The 25,059-nt window shown below is 42.7% G+C and overlaps 1 protein-coding gene across 3 annotated transcripts in view; it reads left to right on the top strand.

Moving 5' to 3' along the window:
* Positions 1-24,542: 24,542 nt before the first annotated feature.
* The window catches only part of JAK1 (Janus kinase 1), a 235,297-nt gene continuing 234,780 nt past the window's right edge, over positions 24,543-25,059 (top strand). For all 3 annotated transcript variants that reach the window (XM_025379172.1, XM_025379200.1, XM_025379180.1), the window contains exon 1: positions 24,543-24,685. The gene's annotated coding sequence lies outside the window, so the exon portion shown is untranslated. The remainder of the gene's footprint in view (positions 24,686-25,059) is intronic.

The following is a 25,059-nucleotide window of genomic DNA, read 5'->3' as shown; positions in this document are numbered from 1 at the left end:
GATCATGCCTGTAATCTCAACAGTTTGAGAAGCTGAGGTGGGAGGATCACTTGAGGCCAGGAGTTCAAAACCAGCCTTGGCAACATAGCGAGACCCTGTCTTTACAAAAAATTTAAAAACCTTAGCCAGAGGTACTGGTGCATACCTGTAGTCCCAGCTGCTCGGGAGGCTGAGGTGGGAGGATCACTTGAGCCCAGGAGTTCAAGGCTAGAGAGAGCTAGGATCATGCCACTGTACTCCAGCCTGGATGACAGAGCGAAACCCTGTCTCTAAAAATAAAATAAATACATAGAAACGGAATGAATTAGAAGATAAGCGCTTCCACAGAGGCCAGAACTCTTTTCACGGCTCCAGGAGGTGTTATGTCCTGGATAGATGTTGTGGTCTTGTCATGGGTCTCTAAAATTTAGCTCCTTCCTGTCTGGTAGAACCCCCTAAACTGAGACACTCCTGTCCCTAGGCGGCCCCTTGTGTGGTTCTGTGAGCACAGAGTTAGGACAAAACACAGCTGATCTCGCCAAGAGTCCTCTGACACTCCATCCCATTCTGAATTGGGAAGGAAAATCCCTGAGCTTTTGATTCAGCCTTGCCACTCACTTCCTGTAAGGCTATGCCCAAGGCATTTGACCTCCTGACCCTCATTTGCCTTATCTATGAAATGGTCAAACCCATAAGATAAGGTAGAGACTCTTTGGTCAGACTGTAAAGTGCTATAAAAAATGTAAGATATGCCGGGCGCGGTGGCTCAAGCCTGTAATCCCAGCACTTTGGGAGGCCGAGATGGGCGGATCACGAGGTCAGGAGATCAAGACCATCCTGTCTAACCCGGTGAAACCCCGTCTCTACTAAAAAAATACAAAACACTAGCCGGGCGCGGTGGCGGGCGCCTGTAGTCCCAGCTACTCGGGAGGCTGAGGCAGGAGAATGGCGTAAACCCGGGAGGCGGAGCTTGCAGTGAGCTGAGATCCGGCCACTGCACTCCAGCCTGGGCGACAGAGCCAGACTCCGTCTCAAAAAAAAAAAAAAAAAAAAAAAAGTAAGATATTATCATTACTGGGGTTAAAAATGTCTCCTTTCTCTGAACTCCTAATGTACTTGTGTAAAAACCACACAATAGCAATAACATTTTCTCCCACCACTGTATTTCAAATGACTTGCCCTTCCTGCAGGTGCCGTGTTTTTTCTCGTCTCCATGTCTAGGCAGGAGCTTTTCTCTCCGTCTCTGCTTAGGTTTTCTCCAAGCTCATCTTTCAGGACTCTACTCAAGTGACACTGCCTGGAATTCTTTCCTGGTTACCTCCCTCTGCAGTCTAAGCAGAATGTCCCACCTCTGTGTACCCATGATTTCCTGGGCTCCCCTCTATTCTTGTTGCTTTCCTTGTTTCCCCCATCACAACCATAAACCCCTGCTAAGCAGGGGACCCTGCTTTGCTTTTCTTTCTGTCTTTATTTTCTTTATTTATTATTATTATTATTATTATTTTTGAGATAGGGTCTCCCTTTGTTGCCCAGCCTGGAGTGCAGTGGCGGAATCTCTGCTCACCACAACCTCTGCCTCCGGGTTCAAGCAAGTCTCCTGCCTCAGTCTCCAGAATAGCTGGGATTACAAGCACTCACCACCATACCCAACTAATTTTTGTATTTTTGGTAGAGATGGGTTTTCATCCTGTTGCCCAGGTTGGTCTTGAACTCCTGGGCTCAAGTGATCCTCCTGCCTCAGCCTCCCACAGGGTTGAGATTACAGGCGTAAGCCACTGCGCCCAGCAGCAAGGGGACTGTTAGGCCTCTGAGCCCAAGCTAAGCCATCATATCCCCTGTGACCTGCACGTACACATCCAGATGGCCTGAAGCAACTGAACATCCGCAAAAGAAGTGAAAATAGCCTTAACTGATGACATTCCACCATTGTGATTTGTTTCTGCCCCACTCTAACTGATGTACTTTGTAATCTCCCCCACCCTTAAGAAGATGCTTTGTAATTCTCCCCACCCTTGAGAATGTACTTTGTGAGATCCACCCCCTGCCCGCAAAACATTGTTCCTAACTCCACCGCTTATCCCAAAACCTGTAAGAACGAATGATAATCCACCATCCTTTGCTGACTCTCTTTTCAGACTCAGCCTGCCTGCACCCAGGTGAAATAAACAACCATGTTGCTCACACAAAGCCTGTTTGGTGGTCTCTTCACACGGACACATGAGACAGGAGCCTTGCTTTTTTTTTTGAGACGGAGTTTTGCTCTTGTTGCCCAGGCTGGAGTGTAGTGGTACGATCTTGGCTCACTGCAACCTCTGCCTCCTGGGTTCAGACAATTCACCTGCCTCAGCCTCCCGAGTAGCTGGGATTACAGGCACCTGCCACCATGCCCAGCTAATTTTTTGTATTTTTAGTAGAGATGGGGTTTCACCATGTTGGCCAGGCTTGTCTCAAACTCTTGACCTCAGGGAATCCACTCACCTCGGCCTCCCAAAGTGCTGGGATTACAGGCATGAGCCACTGTGCCCAGTGGGATCTTGCTTTTATGTCCCCATACACAACTCTGTGTTAACATATAGACAGTGCTTGATAAGTGCTTGCTGAGTGGATGAATGAATAAAGAACAGATAACAGTTGTATGTTTCCTCAACCCAGGTATAAGCTACTTGAGGACAATGAAAGGACACTAGACTTGAAATTAGGGGACCTGGATTATTCTTCTCTGCTTCATGTTAGTATTGGAGAAGAGCCTTTTAGCAGCAGCATCAGAAGATGCCCCATGTTAGACCCAGTTAATCTGGGTCTAACATGATTTAGGGCATTTATTTTCACCATTCCTACAGCACTTGTCCCAGAGTTTGAGTCAAATTCCAGACTACAGAGTTCTACAATTTCAACTTGAGAAAATGTCATTTGCTCCTGAAAAATTGCTGACTTATTGTTGGCCTCCCTTTGCCTGTTACATTCTCTGCCAGTGAGAAACTATATTTCCCTGCTGGATGAGTGCTTCTTTCGCAGCCACTTAGTAATCACTGGAAAACCTATTGTTTTTACTATTGTGGCTTGATTAGACATTAGCGTTTATTCAGCCTAAAATGTTCCAGGTACTGCACATGAATTACAGCATTTTGGAATTAGAAGGAGCCTTAGAAATTGTGGGTTTAGAGCTTGACACATGAGTTTGAATGCTGGCTTCTCGGACAAACCTTAGTTTTTTCATCTGTCAAATGAGGATAGTAATATTTCACAGTTTTTCTGAGTATTAAATAGTATAAACACTCTCTAATTAGGAACATCTTCAGTATACAGTGCCTTGGATATAAGAAAACTGAAGAATTGTTTTTCTTCCTCTCTTCAGTTTACCAATCAGCAGCTTAAGGCCCAGAGAAGTAAAAAGATCTAAACAATATCAAATTGCTAGTCTGGAAAACACCCAGCGTTTGAACCTGGTATCTTAATGTCAAGCCCCAAACTATTTCTTTTTCCCATGTGGTAAATTTATAAAATCTCTTAACTATCTACCTAAGAAGTAATTTTTCCTAGGCTACAAGTAGATATCTCAGTTGGCAGGCCAAGTAAAGAACAGCAAATTAATTTTTTAAATCTTTTTATTTTTATTTTTATTTTTTGGACAGAGCCTTGCTCTGCTATTCAGGCTGGAGTACAGCAGCAGCTTCTTAGCTCACTGCAGCCTCCAACTCCTGGCTTCAAGCAATTCTCCTGCTTTGGCCTCCCACAGTACTGAGGTTACAGGCATGAGTCACCAGGCCTGGCCAAGAACAGCAAATATCTGAAAAAGAAACACACAGCTCTCTGTAAGAGACTGGTGTCCGACACTTAGGGATCTCCTGCACAAGCAAAGTCACCTTCCCTCAAATGCTTTGTCACCAAGGCTAGCCTATGCCATGATGAAACTTTAAATTCAGGTCAATGGGTAATATTGTGCAAAATGCCTTTCTTTCCCCAGGGTAAACCCCCCTTTGCACCCCTGCCCTCAGCATACCCTCTAAATGTTTCAGGGCCTTTCGTCAAGGGATTGGTGACTCTACTGATGGCAGCAGCCTCCTTGTCAGATTTCCTACCCTCAGTCTCAGTATTAGTTTGTTTTCACGCTGCTGATAAAGACATACCTGAGACTGGGAAATTTATGAAAGAAAGACGTTTAATTGGACTTACAGTTCCATGTGGCTGGAGAAGCCTCACAATCATAGTGGAAGGCAAGGAGGAGCAAGTCACGTCTTACATGGATGGCAGCAGGCAAAGAGGGTAAGAGCTTGTGCAGGGAAACTCCTATTTTTAAAACCACCAGATCTCATGAGACTTATTCATTATCACAAGAACAACACAGGAAAGACTTGCCTTCATGATTCAATTACCTCCCACCAGATCCCTCCTACAACACATGGAAATTCAAGATGAGATTTGGGTGGGGACACAGCTAAACCATATCACCACCTTTCCAACTCATTCTCCTAGTTGACATCAGAATTCTCTTTCTAGAACACAGATCTGGTCCTGTCACTCCTTTGCTCAAAAACTATCTCAATGGTTCCTGATTTCTATAAGATGAGGTACAGACTTTTTAACACAGGAAAACCATGAGTACATTTTAAAATGCATGTACATATGCATTTTACTGGCAGGATCATATATCTATTAGTTTGCAAGGCCTGTCATAACAAAGTACCACCAACTAGTTGGCTTAAACTAAATTTATATTCTCACAGTTCTGGAGGCTAGAAGTCCAACATCAAAGTGTTAGCAGGATTGGTTTCTTTTGAAGAGATTTCATCTTGGCTTACAGATGGCCATCTTCTCCCTGTGTCCTCACATGGTCCTTGCTCTGTGCACACACTCCACTGGTGTCTCTGTGTGTGTACAAATTTCCTTTTATAAAGTCAGTTTGGATTAGAGCTGACCCTAATGCTCTCATTTAACTTAATCACCTTTTTAAAGACCCTATCTCCAAATACAGTCACATTCTGCAGTACCAGGGATTAGGGCTTCAACATATGAATTTTGGGGGGGATGCAATATGTGTGCATTAAATACATTTTAAAACTATGAGCCTAGAGTTTATAAAAGAGTTATTAAAAATTAAATTAGTTGGTTAATTGTTATATTTCAGATGTAAATTCTCTTAGAAGGAAAGTCTAATAATTTGGTGTTACTAAATGCTTAACTGGCTTGAGGTGGACACTGAGAACTGCTATAGTGGAACTCTCAGAATTAATGATGCTGCTGGGTCTCAAACATCACTTCAGGGGCCTTCTCAACCAGACTGTGGCCTGACTGGAAGCAGAGATTCCATCTCATTAAATGTTACGGCCGGGGATGGTGGCTCATGTCTGTAATCCCAGCACTTTGGGAGGCTAAGGTGGGCGGATCACTTGAGGTCAAGAGTTAGAGACCAGCCCGGCTAACATAGTGAAACTCCATCTCTACTAAAAATACAAAAATTAATTGCCATGCACTATAATCCCAGCTACTCAGGAGACTGAGGGAGGAGAATCACTTGAACCTGGGAGGTGGAGGTTACAGTGAGCCAAGATCGCACCACTGCACTCCAGTCTCGGTGACAGAGTGAGACTCCACCTCAAAAACAAACAAACAAACAAACAAAACCAATAACAACAACAACAAAATACCTGTAGCCTAATACCTGAAAGGTATTCACCTGATATAGTGAAATCCATCACCCCAAAACCTTGCCCCTTCCATAACTGTTTTTTGGTTTCACTGAGCCTAATTCTCATCCCCAAGCCGCCTATCTCTCATTCTCTTGTGTCTTAGCTTCCTGTCATCCTTGAATGCCCTTTTCCCTTGAATGCCAACTTATTCATCATGTTCTGACTTATATGTTACAGTGTTTACTCCCTCGTCTCTCACAGTATCATACACATCTTGCTATTTAGCAAATAGCATGATGTATTTTATTTTTTAATTTTTAGAAAATTTTTGAGACAGTGTCTCACTCTGTCACCCAGGCTGGAGTGCAGTGGCACAATCACAGGCCACTATAGCCTTGACCTCCTAGGCTCAAGCCATCCTCCCAACTTGTCCTTGCAAGTAGCCGGGACCATAGGTATGGGTCACCACATCTGGCTAATTTTTAAAACTTTTTTGTAGAGATGGGGTCTTACTATGTTGCCCAGGCTGGTCTTGAACTCCTGTAATCAAATGATCCTCTCGCCTTTGCCTCCCGAAGTACTGGGATTACAGATGGGAGCCACCACATTCAAAGCATGATATATTTTAATCTTTTTAAATAAATTTTTAAAATAGAGACAGGGTTTCACCATGTTGCCCAGACTGGTCTCGGACTCCTGAACTCGAGTGATCGACCCGTCTTGGCCTCCTAAAGTGCTAGGATTACAGGCATGCACCACCACACCTGGCCACAGCATGATGTATTTTAAAGGTCAGTTTTCCTGTCTCTCTCACTAGACTTTAAACTTCTTGAGGGCAAGAAAAAATATTCTATTACACAATAAGGACTTAGTATTAACTAAAGGAGTCTGTCCGCAATTCTGCATGGTGGCTTGGGTGGTGGTCATACACACGGATGGGTACAGGGAATGGATTTGCCTTAGCCCCATGTTTTCCCACACCCAAGAACATCTACTTGCTCTGCCTGACTCCAGGCCAAAAAGAGGACAGAGATCATTTCAACATGAGGCCCCAGGATGCTCAGATCTACCCTCAAAGAGTACCCAATCAAAAAAGAACTCTGGAAGGTGATTACTCTGTATCCCCCATCCACTCTTCTTCCTCTCAGCACTCTGCCATCTGACCCTAGCACTGCCAGCTTCTCAGTCCAGGCAGGCTGCAAGAATGGCCTGTCTTTGGAAAATGTATATGACATTAGATCACTGGAGGGAGGAGGGGGCATATTTTGTTATGAATGTGACTGGAAAACAAAATTGAGAATAATTGTTTCTGGGATGTGATATTACGAGTGACTTATTTTATTCTGCAGAATAAGTTGTACTGTCTAAATTTTCTGCGAAGAGAATGTTTGACTTGTATGATTGAAAATAAAGGCCAGGGCATGGGGACTCATGCCTGTAATCCCAGCACTTTGGGAGGCCGAGGCGGGCGGATCACTTGAGGTCAGGTTCAAGGTCAGCCTGATCAACATGTTGAAACCCTGCCTCTACCAAAAAATGCAAACATTACCTGGGCGTGCTGGCGTGCACCTGTAGTCCCAGCTACTTGTGGGGCTGAGGCACAAGAAGTGCTTGAATACTGGAGGCAGAGATTGCAGTGAGCCAAGTTTGCACCACTGCACTCCAGCCTGGGCAACAGAGTGAGATGCTGTTCTCCCGCCCCCCAAAAAAAAAGAAAAGAAAAAAGAAAAGAAAGCCAGGCATGGTGGATCATGCCTGTAATCTCAGCATTTTGGGAAGTTGAGGCAGGTAGATCACCTGAGCGCAGGAATTCAAGACCAGCCTGTGCAACATGGCAACATCCTCTCTCTACAAAATATACAAACATTAGCTGGGTGCGATGGTGTGTGCCTGTAGTCCTAGCTACTTGGGAGGCTGAGGTGTGAGGATCACCCAGGGAGCCATAATTGCCCCACTGCACTCCAGTCTGGGTGACAGAGACCCTGTCTCACAGAAAAAAAAGAAAGAAAGAAAAGAAATGTGGGGCCTTGATACTATGAGATTACTGAAACAACCAGGAAAAACCTGAGCAGCTGGCTGGGGAAGACTCGGAAGGGGAGTCAGTTGGTGTCATCCATCCCCTGGCTGTGGTTTAGCACTTCCTATTAGTGACTGTCCTCTTTACTTTAAATATTCATGAAAATGATTCTGGGAACTGTGGCTGGCTGGATTTTCTTTCTTTCTCTCTCTCTCTCTCTCTTTCTTTCTTTCTTTCTTCTTTCTTTCTCTTTTCTTCCTCTCTCTCCACTCTTCCTTTCTCTCTTTTTCCTTCTCTCTCTTTCTTTCTTTCTTTCTTTCTTTCTTTGTTTCTTTGTTTCTTTCTTTCTTGTTTCTTGTCTTGCTCTGTTGCCCAGGCTGGAGTGCAGTGACACGATCTTGGCTCAAGGCAAGCTCTGCCTCCTGGGTTCATGCCATTCTCCAGCCTCAGCCTCCCAAGTAGCTGGAACTACAGGCACCCACCACCACACACGGCTAATTTTTTGGTATTTTTAGTAGAGACGGGGTTTCACCATGTTAGCCAGGATGGTCTCGATCTCCTGACCTCGTGATCTGCCTGCCTGGGCCTCCCAAAGTGCTGGGATTACAGGTGTGAGCCACCACGCCCCTCCCTCCCTCCCTCCCTCCCTTCCTTCCATTCTTCCTTTTAGATGAGGTCTCGTTCTGTGACCCAGGCTGGAGTGCAGTGGTGCAATCATGGCTCACCACAGCCTTGACCACCCAGGTTAAAACAATCCACCCACCTCAGCTTCCCAAGTAGCTGGGCCACAGGTGTGTATCACCACGTCTGGCTAATTTTAAAAATTATCTTTAGAGGTCTTGCTGTGTTACACAGACTGGTCTTGAACTCCTGGGCTCAAGCAATCCCTCTACCTCGGCCTCCCAAAGTGCTGGGATTACAGGCATGAGCCACCACATCTGGCCCTGGCTGGGTTTCAACAGTGGCAATTCACCGAATCTTCCAGTTGGCTGATTCTCTTATTGTCAACCAAGTTTCCAGACCCTGGGGACTCAGTGAAATACAGCTCTCTGTCTTTGTCCACCCAAGACTTTCTGTTCATGCTTCCTCAGAGAAGAGGTGGGCAGACGTTTTTGGAAGTGGCAATCAGAGTCAATCACCTCATATCTGAATTTGTGTTATGAGGGAGGTTCATTATCTCAGGGCTTGTGGTAACCACAAAGGTGCATCACTCAGATCTTCCTTTAAGAAAGAAGTTGCTGCTCAGCTGCAAGCAGTGCAGTTAGCCAATAGCCTCCATTTGTTAGCATCTGCAGGATCTGTCTCAGCTATTGAGCTGAGGTCATGCTCTTCTTGGCCATCCCCCAGCCAATAACTAAGCATGGTAGGGATACTAGGGCCTGGCTGTTTTTGCCTAATGTGGGGCTTTTCTAATGAGTTATCTTTGTTCCAGAACTTTCCAGAGGGTCAACCAAGACATTCTCATATCCACATCATGGTCTGAGGCTTTTCCTACACAATCCTGCTTCTTCCCCACTCTTATCTTTTATAGGCATAATTATCCCCAACAAACCTCTTGCAATCCTAACTCCAGCTCAGTGAATCCTACTGACAGAATTTTGCACCTGTGTGTCTGTGTGTGTGTGTGTGTGTGTGTGTTTGGTAAGAAATTCATGAATATGATTAACACCTAAGCCTTCCATGCAGCACTGAAGGACCTACTAATTTAGCTAACATGTACAAAAACCTACTCTTACAGGAACTTTGTTCCTATTCTCAAAAAAGCCAAGTCTAATGAGGGAGACAGAGAAGAAAATAGATCAGCCAAATATATTGTGGTATCTTAGTGTACACATGCATGCTTCTAATTCTTTAAGTAAATGGAAACCTCTATGGGTTCTCAATGTTCTCATCCTACTGTTTTCTTTAGCGGGTTGAACATTCCTCCTGAAATCTTGTTTATTATTTTGCTTTGCAAAGTATTTTGCTACTCACATAACAAAGTTACACTCAAATGCACATCCAGTTGGGAAATTCTAACAAATTCTAAATCGGAGATTTGAAATAATAAGTCCCTGAATAACAGAGTTGATTATATTGTCCTCAGTATTTCAGTTTCTGGTGCTTTTGTTATTTTTGGCCCTGAAATGACTGATGATCAGCAGGTCTGATAATGACAGTGATGACTGAAGTCCAGAAATAATAAGGCATAAGCCATAGTTACATTAAAGCCAATAATAATAATAAACCTCATACCTTAAATCCTTAGTTCACTAATTGTACCTGTAACCTAAGAAACCACAGCAAGCAACTGTTGAGAGGAAATCCAAGAACACAACAGAGGAGCCAATATTCTGTAGCATCACAGTTGGACTTTCTCTGTTGTAAGAAACTCTAAAAGGATTTGTTGCCACCTTTCGAGAGTTCACAGCAAGGTAGAAGTTGAGGCACATGTTAATTTTTTGAATCACTTATAAAAGGCCATGAATGGTATCTTTGACATAGAAGTACCCAAATCTACCAGGCTTTCAGCATCTTTTCTTTTAATATATATTTTGTAATGGACCATCAATGACAATGAAAAAGGAAGGAAACATTTACTGAGCACCTACCATGTGCCAGGTACTATGTTCTGTACTTTATATTTATCATTTAATCTTTTGTAATTATTATCTGCATTTTGGGGAAAAAAAGAAATAAAATTGATAGGTAATGTGCCCCAATTCTTTTTAACAGTGCACAGGATAGAAAATAAAATCCAAGTGGTTCTGACTTGCAACATTTTGTATTACCCACACACACAGATACTTTTAGAAAATGTGACATGTAATACTTTGAAAAAACTACACCAAAAAATCAAGTCTTACTTCTTAGTTGCTATGAGGCATTAACTTCTGAATTATTTGTTTTGTGGAAATCCTACCTTTCAGATTTGGGATGTCTTTTCCTAACGCACAGGGAGTGTTGTGATTTGGCAAGCAGCAACTGCTTCCACCACAGTGAGTCCTAGATTCCATATCACAATTGATCACTGAGGGGCAGACTATTTTCTCATAGAAACAGCTCTGTCATTGGTGGTTGCATTCCTAAGCTACATTCTCAGCACCAAATAAATCAAAGGAAGAAGCAGTGATAAAAACAAACATATACCTTTATAATAACTTTGAATAATCAAACTGTGCCTCATAGCCTATAAAATGAACACAATTTTTCAAGGACTGATTCCCCGAGTACTCTTATAAACACTACATATAGCATATACAACATACGAGTCTAGAGTCTCATAAAATGAACCCAAAATTAACATTTTAGCCATTATATATTTGTATACATATATGTGTATATATATAAATTAAACATTTAAATAAGAATTTTGCTGGCATTTTAGAATTTTAGAAGAATTTTAAAAGATGACTTAGCTGGGTGCGGTGGCTCACGCCTGTAGTCCCAGCACTTTGGGAGGCCATGATCTGTGGGTAGATCACGAGGTCAGGAGTTTGAGACCAGCCTGGCCAACATAGTGAAACCCCATCTTTACTAAAAATACAAAAATTAGCTGGGCATGGTGGTGAGTGCCTGTAATCCCAGCTGCTCAGGAGGCTGACGCAGGAGAATCGTTTGAGCCCGGGAGGCGGAGGTTGCAGCGAGCCAAGATTGCGCCATTGCATTCCAGCTTGGGTGATAGAGCAAGACTCTGTCTCAAAAAAATAAATAAATAAAAATAAATAAATAAAAGATGACTTAAATTAACCATAATGCTCTAAACTGGCTACTAAGTTATCAAGTAGGTTGATCAGTGAAGTGCTATAAATGTAATGTGTCCAAATATCCTCAAGCTTTTGGAAATAATTTGACAGGAGGATTGCAGTGGAGGGGAGATAAAAATGTGTACAAGTTGAATGTCAGTGATTATCATTGCAACAAATACTGATTGAGTGTCATACATGGTGTTACTCTATCTGCATTATTTCATTTAATTCTCACAAAAACCTTATGAATAAGGCATTGTTTTTACAATTATTTTAAGATGAAGAAACTGATAAGAGTTAAATAACTTGTCTAAGGATGCACACAGGTAGGAAATGAAAAGGCAAGGATAAAGGCCACGCTATTGACTGTAGAGTCTTTTCTTTCTTCCCCAAATAATAATGACTCACTTTCTTTCTTTTATTTTAGAGATGAAGTCTCCCTATGTTGCCCAGGCTGGTCTTGAACTCCTGAGCTCAAGTGATCCTCCCACCTCGACCTCCCAAAGTGCTGAGATTACAGCCATTAGCCACAATGCCCAACATGACTCACTTTCTTGCGCACTTCTCTGTGGTAGATACTACTGTGACTTCATTACATATGTTTAGTCATCTAATCCTTACAACAGTCTTGTGAGGAGAGTACTATTATTATCCTCATTTTACAGTTGAAGAAAGGAAGCATAGGTAAGTTCACGTGTAATTAGCAGAGCAATCATTCCTAAAGAGTACTAATTGCTGATCAAAGGCAACCAGAGAGAAGGTCTCCAATGCCATGCCACAGTGGTCTGTCTCTGCTATAAGAATTTTGTTCAAAATTTACTTGGCTAAAGACTATGATTTACTGCCCAAATATGAGAAAGCATGAATTTTGTTGCAATAACTAATATGTTGAATGGCAGAATCAGGATCCAAAAATATCCCAGTGGTCAAGATGTAACTATGAGAGAACTGTCTGAGATTTGAGCAAAGACAAAATTACTACAGACAGAAACTTACCTAAAACTTATCTAAAAGAGTATAGCCATCTGTAGGATGGTTGGTCAATGACTGAAGCAAAGATACACACAAGTCACAGGGGCAAAGGGGAAAATAATCCTAAGTGCACGAATGCATGGTTCTTGTGACATGTTTATCTTTGTACTAGAGATGGACGTAGCACACTTCCATAGTAGAAGATCAACACTACTGTTGGTGGAACATTCCAATCTTTAGGAGAAATTTAAGGACACACAACTCTATCCTTAGAAGAGAAGCATTCGGATATTTTTGGGCTATGGTCTTGGGTGCTAGATGGAGTGAGAGGGTTAACTGAGAGGCAGTGAGCAAAGAGTTTAAAAGCTATTGTGATTCTCAAGCAACATTATCTTGTATGTAAGAAATTGCAAAGAATCTACAAAAACGTATCAAAACTAGTAAGTCTGTTTAATGAGCATCAAAAGAATAAGATACTTAGGAATAAATTAGACAAGAGAAAGGCAAACTTGTACAAAACACTGCCAAGATAAATTTAAAAGGACTTACATAAAATGGGAGAGATATGATATCCATGAGTTGGAAGATTCAATATTGTTAAGATGACAATTTCCCAATATTGATGTGTAAATTCAGTGTAGGCTGAATGTGGTGGCTCAAGCCTGTAATCCCAACACTTTGGGAGGCCAAGGCTGGAGGTTGCTTGAGGCCAGCCTGGGCAACATAGCGAGATCCTGTCTCAACAACAACAACAAAAATTAGCTGGGTATAGTGGCATGTGCCTGTAGTTCTAGCTACTGCAGAGGCTGAGGTGGGAGGATCCCATGAGCCCAGGAGTTTGAGGTAGCAGTGAGATATTATATGATCATGCCACTGCACTTCAGCCTGGGTGACAGAGCAAGACTCTCTCTCAAAAAAAAATATATATAAATAAATAAAATAAATTCAGTGTAATATCTGTCAAAATCCTAATAGGCTATTTTTGTTGTTGTTGAGACAGAGTCTTGCTCTATGCAGTTGTGCAATCATGGCTCACTGCAGCCTCAACTTCCTGGACTCAAACAATCCTCCCGCCTCAGCCCCTCAACTACCTGAGACTACAGTTGTGCACCACCATGACTGGCTAATTAAAAAACATTTTTTTAACATAAGGGGTCTCACTATATTGTCCAGGCTGGTCTCAAACTCCTGGGCTCAAGCAGTCCTCCCACCTCAGCCCCTCAACTACCCGAGACTACAGGTGTGCACCACCATGACTGGCTAATTAAAAAAAAAAAAAATTTTTTTTGAGAAGGGGTCTCACTATATTGCCCAGGCTGGTCTCAAACTACCAGGCTCAAGCAATCCTCCCACTTCAGCGCACCCAAGTAGCTGAGACTACAGGTGTGCACCACCATGCCTGGCTAATTACAAAAAAAAAAATTATTTTTAGAGAAGGTGTCTCACTATATTGCCCAGACTGGTCTTGAACTACTGGGCTCAAGCAATCCTCCTGCCTTGGCCTCTCAAAGAGCTAAGATTACAGGCATGAGCCACCACGTCCAGCCTTTTTTTCTTTAAATTGACAAGTTATTCCTAAAATGTATATGGAAGTGGCTACCTGAGGATTGATCGCCATCATGAATGACACAGTAACTAACTGAACCAGGAACTTTATGACCAGTCAACTCCTTGAGATGAACAAATGGTCACTGATGTCCTTCACCCTGGAAAGTTATCAGTACCCAACACAGAAATTTGGGAAAAACTATCCAAAATGTACAGACCACACTGGTCAGTTACTTGGCTGAGGCATGGAAATTGCTTGAACCTGGGAGGTGGAGGTTGCAGTGAGCCAAGATCACACCACCGCACTCCAGCCTGGGCAACAGAGTGAGACTCTGTCTCAAAATAAAAAAGACGCTGAACATCATAAGTCATCAGAAAAATGCAAATTAAAACCAAAATGAGATACCACTACACACTTACTAGAATGGCTAAAAGTGAACAAGTGTTGACCAGGATATGGAGAAACTCATATATTGCTGGTGGGAATGTATTTGGATTCAGAACTCATTTTGGTGGTGGCAAGACAACTGGCTTTGACATGATTTATGATTCCTTGGGTTATGCAAAGAAAAATGAAGCCAAACATAGACTTGCAAGACGTGGCTTGGATGAGAAGAAAAGACCTCAAAAAGAACACAAGAACAGAACAAAGAAACTCGCCATTGCAAACAAAGGCCAATGGTGGTGTTGGCAAAAGCCAAAGGAATAAAGATGCTTCAGTGACATTATCTGCAGCTACTGTGTGGACTTTTCATAAGAAGATTAATAAGCTAATAACTTTCATGTGGCAAAAAAGTATATGAAAGTGCAAAGAATCCAGAATAGTGAAACAATTTTGATAAAGAAAAAGTTGATTTACCTGATTCTAAATCTTACTACAATGCTAGCATAATCAAGAAAGCATTATAAAGACAGAACAATAGATATTTAGATAAATGGAAGAATAGAAGGTCCAGTAGCAGACCTTCACACTTTTTTGTTGTTGTTGTTGTTGTTTTTCAGACAGAATCTCACTCTCACCCAGGCTGGAGTGCAATGGCACAATCTCGGCTCACTGCAACCTCTGCCTCCTGAGTTCAAGCAATATTCCCGCCTCAGCCTCCTGAGTAGCTGGGATTGCAGATGCGTGCCACCACACCTGGCTAATTTTCGTATTTTTTAAAGTAGAGATGGGGCTTTGCCCTGTTGGCCACGCTGGTCTTGAACTCTGGACCTCTGGTGATCTGCCCTCCTTGCCCTCCCAAAGTGCTGGGATTACAGGCCTGAGCCACTGTGCGGCCCACACTTTGGTTCAATTGATTTTCAAGAAATGTGCCAAGTAATTCAGTGGGGAAAGAATAGTCTTTTCAACAGAAGGTGCTGGAACGGCTGAATAACCACATGCAAAAAGATGAAATTTGACTTTTACTTCACATTATATACAACAACTTGAATAAAACAGAGCAAAATCTTTGCAACCTTCCATTAGACAGATTTCTTGCACATGACAGAAAAAAATTTTTTATAACGTTAAAACTTTATAAAAATTAAAACTTCTGCTCTTCAAAAGACACCACTGAGAAATGAAAATATTTGCAAAACATACATCGATGAAGGCCTTGCATTCATAATATATTAAAAACGTCTAAAATTCAGCAATAAGAAAATAAACAACCCAGTAAGAAATTAGCAAAATAGACCATGCACAGTTGCTGATGCCTGTAATTCCAGCACTTTGGGAGGCCAAGGCTAGAGGACTGCTTGAGCCCAGGAATTCAAGACCAGCCTGGGTGACATGGTGGAACAAAATAATACAAACAAATACAAAAATTAGTTGAGTAGGGTGCCATGGGCCTGTAGTCCCAGCTACTTGGGGGAATGAGGTGGGAGGATCACTTGTGCCCAGGAGGTTGAGGCTGCATTGAGCTGTGATTGTGCCACAGCACTCCAGCCTGGGTGACAAAGTGAGATCCTGTCTCAAAAAAAAAAAAAAAAAAGAAAAGAAAAGAAAAAAAAAAAAAGAAAATGCACAAAATATTTAAGAAAATTATTACTTAAATATTACATATCTTCTCTCCAAAGAAGATATATAAATAGTAAATAAGCACATGAAAAGATGCTGAACATCGTAAGTTATCAGAAAAATGCAAATTAAAACCAAAGTGAGATACCACTACACACCTACTAGAATGGCTAAAACAAAAAGATTGACTAAGTGTTGGCCAGGATATGGAGAAACTCACATATTGCTGGTGAGAATGTAAAATGGTGCGGCCACTTAAACTTATTTAACTTAGCAATTCAACTCTGAAGTATCTACCCAGCAGAAATAAAAAGTCTATGTCCACAGAAAGATGTGTATACAAATATTCATGGCAGTATATTCATAATTAGCCCTCAACCTGGAAACAATGTCCATCAACTGGTGACTCAATAAACGAAATGTTGTATATCTATAGTGTAAAATATTATTCACAATAAAAACATGATACGAAATTGAAGGACTCAGACACAAAGGACTATATATTGTGTGAATCTGTTTATATGAAAATTTTAGAAAAGGCAAAACTGTAGAGACAGAAAGATCAGTGGTTTCCTAGGGCTGCGAGTGGGAGCAGAGACGGATTGCAAACAGGCAGGTGAGAACTTTTTGTGGTGATGAAAGTATTCTACGCTGGATGTGGTGGCTCAGTCCTGTAATCCCAGCACTTTAGGAGGCAGAGGCAGGTGGATCGCTTGAGCCCATGAGTTCAAGACTAGCTTGGTCAACATGACAAAACCCCATTACTACAAAAAAATTAAAAAATTAGCCAGGCGTGGTAGTGCATACCTATAGTGCCAGCTACTTGGGAGGCTAAGGCAAGAGGATCACCTGAGCCCAGGAGGTGGAGGTTGAAGTGAGCAGAGATTGTACCACTGCACTCCAGCCTGGGAGACAAAGTGAGACCCTGTCTTAAAAAAAAAAAAAAACAAATTCAAAACAAAACAGAAAGCAGTTATGTCTTTATGGCACCTCCTTCCTCTTTGGCTGGCCTCTGAAACATCTGGTGCCTCAGTAACTCTGGGGTAAATTTCTCCTTGAGCTCTGGCCTCCCCAGAGCCTTGGAAGGCCTTGTGGGAGACCTGGAGTGGATTGATTAGCAAGTAGCCCTAACCCTGGGGAAGCATCTTCTTTCTCTTGGTGGAGGTTAGAAAGAGAAAACTGACGAACAGGAGCACATGTAGAAGACCATGCGCAGGATGGCAAAGGCCTTATAATCATGTTCTAATCATTCCTCATTCTTCCGTTAAATACTTGTTGTCTTCACTCTGCCAAATAAGTCAAATAAGTGCTGTGGCTATAAAACAATGAACATTACTGACAAGGTGCTTGCTCTTATGGAGCTTATATTCTAATAATATAAAGCATAGCACAGATATGCTGGGTGGATAAATAAAAGAAAGTAGTAAGAAAACAACTTAAGTCCTCTGCAGTTAAAAGGGTGAGATCACAGAATCACTGAACCACAAGAGGGAGCCAGTCATGCAAAGACCAGAGGGAGGCACATCTGAGGCACCATTTCTGTCTTAACTGCCATAGCCATAGCCATATGAAGCCCTCTGTTCCATCTTTAACCAGCTTAAATGTCAGAGTTGATCTGTATAACCACTCCCTGAACTCCCTGACCACCTTAATTCTGTCATGCTGGTGGGCAAAATTGCAACTCCAGTTAAATCCAACTTTCCACCTGTACTGTTTCTGTACCCATGAGCTGGTCATAGATGGAAAACAGACAGACAGATAGACAAACACACCCACCCACCCACACACCATGCTGTTTGGTCTTACTTTAAATGTATCACTAGGAACTTAAGTAGGCTCTTGCTATTTCCCAGCGAATGTCCTGTATTTCCCTGGTCCTTTCACTCTCCTACTGTATTCATGGACATTTTCATCTCTGTTCTTCTCTTCTCCCCCATTCTCACTCTCAGCTGCTAACTGTGCTTCTTTCCTCACTGACAAAACTGAAGAATTAGAAGAGAACTTCCATTCACTCTTACCATGCCCACTTATCGATGCAGGGGTAAGGCTTTAGGCCCTGCCTTTCTCCCTGTCAATAAGGAAGCATTCTTGGTGCAGCCATGCAAAAGCCTCCACTTGTGCATCAGATCTCACCCCTCTCGCAGAATCAAGAACACTAGACCAGCAAATCCTCCCTGTCTACCCTACCATCAATTTTTCCTCTACTGGATCAGTATACAACCATGCTGTTGTGTCAACCATTTCAAAAACAAAAATCTCCTCTTGACTGCACTTCCCTTATTGGTTACCATCTTATTTCTCTGTAACCCTTGTAGCCAGTTGTCTATACTAGCTGTTTCTAATTCCTCTTCTCCTATTATTCTCTCTTAAATTCTCTCCAATCCAGCTTTTGTGCACCACTGAGCTGAAACTGATCTTTCCAAGATCAACAAAACCAACAAAACTCTATCAGAAGGAAAAAAAGGAATGAGGCAGCTGTAAGTTAGGGAAGACATGTTAGGAGAAGGAGATGGGCAGAAGAGGACTGGATTGAGTACCTGTATCAAAAGAAGAATTCCTAACATGTTGTGTAGTCTTTCCATTCCATTTGGACCATACTTATATATACATATATGTATATACATTTCCTTATTTTCTTTGGAATCTAGTGTTTCCCAGACTCTCAAAGCAGCCGATTAGAGTGAAATCTGAATATTAGACTAATCGGCTCACCATTTAGGGAACGGAGAGTAAAACAAAATCATAGCAGTGAGTGAGCTTTTATTTTATATTTTCTTATCTCTGAAATTGATGTGAAACCTCAGAAACCTAAAAGTCTCTTTAACCTAACCAGGAATGATTTAAACAGTCTAAGAAAGAGTTGCCTCCAAACAATATCCCTCTAAGATAAATGTAGTTGTGGTAATTTTGCAGCTATCCCTTTTTAAAAATGGCCCAGCCAGGAATTATATATATTAATCTCAGGTAGCTTTGAAAGTCTGGCTGCAGTACTGCACTTTCTGATCTTAGCAGTGGGAACAACTGTGACTTACCTCAGTGAGGTAGCCTCACTCCTTTAGTGGGCAGGGTGATTCCTATGGCCCTAGCACCAAATGAGGTAAACATTTAACAATTACATTTAGCAATTGTCCCAATCAGTTGGTTAATATAGGGAATCTCATTAGATAGTGCATATCAGTGTCTGGGAAAATGGAGGTAACAATCCATTAGTGAGTTACAAAATTAATCTGATGGGTTGACCAATTTTTTAAAAAATGAAATAAAATAGAAAATAGAGGGCATTACACATACTTAGGATAAGACAGTTCGTGAGACTTTGGTTTCAGTTGTGAAAAGGTATGTCCTGGTTCAGAAAATTACAATTTTTTTTTTTTTTTTGAGACAGAGTCTCGCTCAGCCGCTCAGGCTGAAGTGCAGTGCTGTGATGTCGGCTCACTGCAACCACTGTCTCCCGGGTTCAAGCAATTCTCCCGTCTCCATCCATAATGCAATAACCAGTGCGGCAGAATGTACTAATCAAAATTCAAGAACATTTGGACATTTTCCACATCATTTTCAGCATCATATATCACTAGGCATGAGCAGAAACAAGAGGAATCTGGGGCACTTTACAGTGGGGCTTTCATGTGCAATACCAGTAAGAGCTCGAACTTTCTCTGTAAGTTAAACCACCATAATGGAGATGTTACACTTTACAAACTACTTCACAAACTTGATTTCATTTGAGTTTCTTGTCCATCCTTTGTAGCAAGCAAGACAAAAAAGTAGCAGCATCTGTGGCAGGTTTCAATGATCCATCCTGTTTAGATCAGAAGCCCACCCAGCAGATGGGAGAACGGCTCTTACCCACAGTCCCAGAGAGAGAGCTGGCAAGGGTGAAAAACTATATGTGGACTCCAGCCAAGTAAACTGGGGTTCAGGGCAGAACTCCAGTTCCAGGAGGGAGAATGGAAAGGGTGAACAGGAACTGGGGCAGAAGCCCAGATAGTAAACAAAGCACAGAGGTGGCGAGGCCCGTCCTCAGGCACATTGGATTCCAAGCTCACACCCGCAGAGTTCCAGAACTCCATGCCTGGCTTTGAAGAAGTAGCAAAGAATATCATGTGGATAAGGGACATGGTGTAGAGGTTATCAGGCACCTGCAAAGGCAAGAAGAGACTAGTAGGAATTGGAAAGTTAATCAATCAGCCTGGCATGAGTAGCGTTGCCAGATAAAATATAGGATGCCTACTGAAATTTGGATTTCAGATAAACAATGGAAATGTTTTAGTATAAGTATGTGTCATGCAATATTTGGGACATGTTTATGCCAAAAATTTATTGTTTATCTGAAATTTATATTTAACTATGGATCTCACATTTTTATTTACTAAATCTGGCAACTCTTCCTGTGGGTGTGATGGAGGATGAGGCTGGAAGGCTTGGCAGAGCAAGATCACAAAGGGTCTTGTGTGCCATGCTTGGCAGATAATGGGGAGCCAGGAAAGTTTTTATAAGCAGGGGAACAGTATAACAGGGTTTGCATTTTAGAATCATTGTAATAGCCTGTGGGAAACAAAACAGAGTTCAGAAGGACAGGAACTGAGAGACCAGAAAGTGATTTCAATAGTTCAGATTTGAGGGAAATTGAAAATAACTTAACCCACTTCACAGTTCTGCCTAAAGCTAGCAAGGCTCCCAGGTTCACTTGGGCTCTGCAGACCGAACTATTCTTTCAAGAGCTACTCTTCATTTTTGTTTCTGTTTTGTTTTGTTTGAGACAGAGTCTTGCTCTGTCACCAGGCTGGACTGCAGTGGCGTGATCTCAGCTCACTGCAATCTCCACCTTCCGGGTTCAAGTGATTCTCCTGCCTCTCCTGCCTCAGCCTCCCGAGTAGCTGAAACTACAGGTGCATGCCACCATGCCCAGCTAATTTTTTTTTTTTTAGTAGAGATGGGGTTTCACCATGTTGGCCAGGATGGTCTCGATCTCCTGACCTTGTGATCCACCTGTCTCAGCCTCCCAAAGTGCTGGGATTATAGGTGTGAGCCACCACACCCAGCCTACTCTTTGTTTTAAGGAACAACAACAACAAAAAGCTCTGGTGGAGCACAGAATATATTTTTATACATATAATATAGTGTCTTGCCCAAATCCAGTGTCAATCACATACTTCTTGAGGAAGCTAGAAAGATATGTGTATATATCAATCTCTCAATAGACTAAGCTCAATATCTCTTTCCATATTGCATCCCCTGTAGGTTATCAATAAACATTTGATTCTTAGATTATGAGTTCCATAAGGGCAAAGTCTGTATCTTCATCATCTTTGTTTCTTTAGCACCTGACCCAGGGCTGGGAATAAGTTTCTCAGAAAATAGTTCTTGATTAAAGTGGTCTAAGTAATTAACAACCAGAAGTGCTTCCTATTAACTACATTTCTCCAACATTACTTCAAAGGTACAACTTGGCATATTTTTCACATGAATGCAAAAGAAGCCTGCTTCTTATAATGGACCAGAAAATTTTTTTTTAAAGCTGAGGAATTATACTGACTAGATGGAGTTTTAAAGATAATATTCTTCATTTATGTGAAAATGTGAGTTTTTTTCTTGAATGTTCCTGCTTCCACAAGCTTTATCATTGTGTGGATATTAGCAAATCTTAAAAAAAAAAAAAACCAATCTTAATTAAACACATACCAAGTAGATCATCATAAACTGGTACAAAGTGTTCTTCTCCTTCAGTTACCATTATCAGTCTAGTTTCTTGTATCTGTGTCTCTTTCAAAGCTGACGTGTGAATTTTTTGAGGGCAGGAACTATTCTGATTTATCTTCACAGTCACAGAACTTTCATTAATAGTAGGTTTATTGAATTCCAAGGTCAGGCAGACAAAAGGGAAAGAATAATTCTGGGAAGTGCATGGGGTAAATAAAATGCAATTTAAAAATTATTATAATGACCCTTTATTGAAGATTATGTTCCAAGTATCATGCTAGGTGCTTTACATATGTCTTAATACATTCTAATTATACCTCAATTCTAAAAACTCTTCTCTGAGCTAGCTGTTATAATGCTCATGTTATGGGTAAAGAAACTAAGAATCGCAACTGATAAGTAACTTGCCCAGACTGACACAGTTAACAAATTGGCAGAGCTGAGATTAATACCAGACTCCAAAGTCTATGCTCTCAACGTGACTCCAGGAATTGTCATTTTCAAGTATATATTGGAGACAGGAAGATTGGTGAGGTGTTTATAAGAACTTTCTTTAATCAGTCACTACATGGTACCTCAGAAGACTAAAGTTTGATATTTTAAAAATGTGTGAGTGCACATGTGTGTAAGACAAGAGGTATGGAGGTATTTCTTAAAACTATATTTTGAGCCATGTTCTTTTTTTCTGTTCAGTTTTGTATTTAAAAGAACAAATGACTTTACGTATATAATTAGACTTCATCTCCACCTTGACTGCAAACTGATGATACACTTAAATTATTATCACATTGTTGTTATTAGGAACATATGGGTTGTACATGTTACAATCATTCATACTAACTTCATTTACCCCATCCAGAGGAATACATGCAGATCATGTTCAGATATGCAATGCAACCTTAACAGTCTAGATGTATCATAATTTATCTGTGACAATCCAGATCCTCCTCTGAGCTGTAAATGTAATTGTATATGGCAATTATTCTGTGTTTTGTTTTGTTGTTTGGTAAATGTGTACTTTTTGCCTGATGCTAACATCTTTTCAACAGCCCTCTTTTGCCTGCTCAACCACCAACCTCCCAGTTCACTGATACCAGGAAGAATCAGAGTCTTGTCTGCCCATGATGATTTGCCTCCAGTCTGCACGGTTAAATCACAGCTTAAACTTTACCAAACTTTTGGAGTCTAAAAGCAAAAGCAACTCACAAAGTGCAAGGGTTGGCATAACTAATTTATTCATATGAATTAGAAATAATTTAAAGAAGAGGAACCAAATATGGTAAAACGAGGGGCGGGGGGTGGGGGGAAGCAGTTGATTTTAAAAATTGAGAAAAGCAAAACATGTTTTGCCTGGCTTTGTAACTAAAGAAGCCTGCCAAAAATGGTCTGTAAAGGTATAAGAATCAAAAAATATCTCCAGTGTTCTACCTTCACCAGAAACATGCAAGGAATTTCCTAGGATGGAATTATGGAAAAGATCCTCTTCAGGCCTTCATTTGTTCATTCATTGCTAGTCATGGTGCTAAATATGGGAGATATAAAATGAATATGGCATGGCCCTCTGGAGCTTAGCCTCAGAGGGAGACACAGCAACTGTGCTGTACGCTGATCTGTGAAAGGCACCAGGAAATAAATGTAAAAACCACACAGTGGGTGTACAAAGAGGGGAGTGGTCAACTCTGTGAGTCTAATAAAAATAATTCACAACAATCACATAGCGATGTTCTGTGAGTTCCATCCCCACCCTATCCTCTATTGCCAACCCCTAAGAGAAACGACAGGTGAGCAAGGCACAATCCAGGCTGGGCTCTAATTAAATGTGTGACCTAGAGCAACTCCTAGCACTACTCAGAGCCTCTGTTTCTCTGCCTGTAAAAGCCAGGAACCCTGCTCAACTATAAAGTCCATTTCTGCTCCGAATTATGAAATCGAGGCCAAACCCCCCCCCACACACACACAACAAAAACAAAAAACAAAAAACCCAAAACCAGAAAGGAAATTCACGAGAAACAAAAGTGAAAGTCACAGAAGGGAACCCAGTAGTAAACACGAGTACAAAATTCTATATCTCACCGGAAAACGTGGCAGAGTTCCCAAATTTTTTTCAGCAACCGTGAACTTCGGAAAGAATGAAATGTGTATCACGCCCTCTGAATGTGAATAACATCAGTGTAACACGAATCCACCTTGCTCTATGCAACTGTCTTCTGAAACATTCCTCTCTGACTCTGAACAACCACTTATTTAAATAAGCGGTTCTTAAATAAATCAATCCGTACTGAATGGTCCATCCCCACAAAACCAGTCCCCATTGAAGACCACACCTGGGTGTGTCCCACACTGGGAAAAGGGGGAAAACGGGGAAAACGGGGGTAGAGAAAGAGGGGAAGAATTGGAACCTACATTAGATTGTGCCTGGTGTTGCCATGCGGTTGTCATAAACAACAGCGTCGAAGCAAACTGTTTTAAAACTTAGGAAATACGGCGGCCTTTAAACTCTATTATGTCCCTGCTCATGGCAATTGTGAGACTTCTCTGAACGTAGCCCACAACGGTACAGCCGCCCGAGAGGGAGAGCGAGCTCTGGAGCGGATGGGCGAAAGAAGGCAGCCAGAGGAGGGGAGCAGACTGACAGCTCCCCCAGCTTCTGCGGCGCGTGCGGGGCCGGGACAGGCGACCGCCACAGCCAGAGAGTGCGAGTTGGACCCACCAGGGTCACTGGTCTCCAGGGTGGGAGGATGGATGCTGCCTGTCCGCTGCCGGAGCCTCCCTTCTAGCAGCAGAGGAGGGAGGGTGCGCGCACGTACACACACTCTCACACACACACGCACGCACACACATCCTTCCCTTAGAGTTGTGTCTCGTCTCCCTTTTGTTTTTCTCCCTTCCCGGTCATGAGACCCGGAAGTTTTTTTTTTTTTTTTTTAACCCCCCCCCCCCCCCTTTTCCCCCCCCCCCCCCCCCCCGCCATCTATCACATGGCAGAGATAGAATAAAAACAGAAAAATGGCGACGGTCACGTTGTGGCGAGCCTTGCTGCGTCATTAGATAATCCTCATGCAAATAACGGGAAGAACAAAGGAAGGGGGGCCCGGGACCCCCGGGGGCGCAGGTGGGTGTGGGGGCGGCGGCTGGGCGCGGGGGCGGCGGGGCGCGCGGGGCCAAGCGCCCGCGGGAGGCGGGAGGCGGGCGGCAGGCGGCGTGGGGCGTGCGGCCGCGCGGGGCTCGGGGTGCGGAGTGTGGACGTCCGAGTGCGCGCCCGTGCGCCGCCGTGGAGCGCTGGCCGCTGGGCTCCCGGCCCCGTCTCACGGCGCGTCGGAGCCGGCCTGGGGGCGCGGGAAGCCGTGGGGCGCACAGAGCGGCTCCGGCGAGGCTGGCCGCGGCGCACACGCACAGGCAGCCGTGGGGCTCGGCCCGCTCGGCATCCGCACTGGGGTCTGGGGGCGGGCCAGGCGGCGCCGGGAGCGAGGGCGCGCCACTGCCGGG

The sequence above is a fragment of the Theropithecus gelada genome, chromosome 1, assembly GCF_003255815.1.
Source record: "Theropithecus gelada isolate Dixy chromosome 1, Tgel_1.0, whole genome shotgun sequence".
Taxonomy (NCBI): domain Eukaryota; kingdom Metazoa; phylum Chordata; class Mammalia; order Primates; family Cercopithecidae; genus Theropithecus; species Theropithecus gelada.
The sequence above is the reverse complement of the archived record's forward strand: the minus strand, read 5'-3'. Positions and strand labels throughout refer to the sequence as shown.